Source organism: Seriola lalandi, unplaced genomic scaffold, assembly GCF_002814215.2.
Source record: "Seriola lalandi dorsalis isolate HSWRI2012SDOR001 ecotype SW California unplaced genomic scaffold, Sedor1 jcf7180001977194, whole genome shotgun sequence".
In the NCBI taxonomy this organism is placed as follows: Eukaryota; Metazoa; Chordata; class Actinopteri; order Carangiformes; family Carangidae; genus Seriola; species Seriola lalandi.
This window is the reverse complement of record NW_019447860.1, coordinates 1-1,164: the sequence shown is the minus strand read 5'-3', so window position 1 is coordinate 1,164 and position 1,164 is coordinate 1. Positions and strand designations below refer to the sequence as shown.

Genomic DNA, 1,164 nt, shown 5'->3' with positions numbered 1-1,164 from the left:
ACTATAACTTGGGTTAAACAAGCTTGGTGCGAGATCACAACGTCATTGTTTAACAGCTCCAGGCTGAACTTTGGTGAGTGTCTACGTTCATATATGTTACATTCATTATCCTGTACTGTGGGAGATGCTAAAACAACTTGTTCAACTGATGCGACATTCACTGTGGTGACATTTGGAAAAATTTACAGTTTGGTTTCCAGATGGTTTTCGTGCAGACGTCTACTTGCTCTTCTTTTTCTGCTCCTGGAAGAAGTCGTTGCAGGCGACGGTCAGGGCGGCCACCAACACAACAAACTCATTGAAATCCACCTCGTTGTCTTTGTTAGAGTCCAGGTCGTTCATGATCTTCTCCACCAGCATCGGATCCTTCTGAGACTGGAAACAAAACACAGAGGATGTTATGTGACGGACACTGTATTCCTGTTTGAGCAATTAAAGCTGCCTTCAACACATACAGACGTAGGTCAAGATACAGGAAACATGTAGGATGAGCAACACTCGTGTCGTCGTTTGATTGCTGTTGGAGTTTAGTGTTGACTGTGTCCGGTGGAGAGCAGAGTGATGTTGCTGTTAAATGACCCATGAGCTGCAGCTGATCACACTCGACATTTATTGCTTTGGTCGTTTCCTCCAGGATTGAGAAACAAGACATGGCTTCTCCTTCCCCGCCGTCTCACGGGGCAACGTGATCTTTATGTTGTGGCCGTCGCTGAAGCCAAAGGTTGAAATTAAAACTCCACACTGAAGGCAAACACTTCATTAGGTGAATATCACCAGAGAACTTTTGCATTGTGATTTTTAATGGTCAAAAAGACTCAAAGCTACGTTCAAGCGCGAGAGTTAGTTTGTGTCAGAGCTGAGAAACCACAGACACTGAGATAAATCCTGCAGGTCTGCCCTCGCCATCGTTATCAGCATCAAGATAAATTTGACTTGTAAAGGAAGTATAAGAAGTAATAATAAAATAATAATAATAAATATAAATAATTGTAAATTTCTCAACATTTCAACCAACCAGCCTTGTTTTAGCTTTGTGACAGCACAGTTTAACCAACTCAGTGGAGTTTCAATGGTGTATTTAATTATAAAAGCACTAGAATTTCCTCAAATCATGAAGCAACACTTAATCTGTCAATTTATTTTAAAAAACTATGAATTCAAAAT

General features: G+C 40.8%; 1 pseudogene; it reads right to left on the bottom strand.

The window, feature by feature from the left end:
- Positions 1–13: 13 nt before the first annotated feature.
- Positions 14–420, bottom strand: LOC147820211 (protein S100-Z pseudogene; annotated as a pseudogene).
- Positions 421–1,164: the final 744 nt, after the last annotated feature.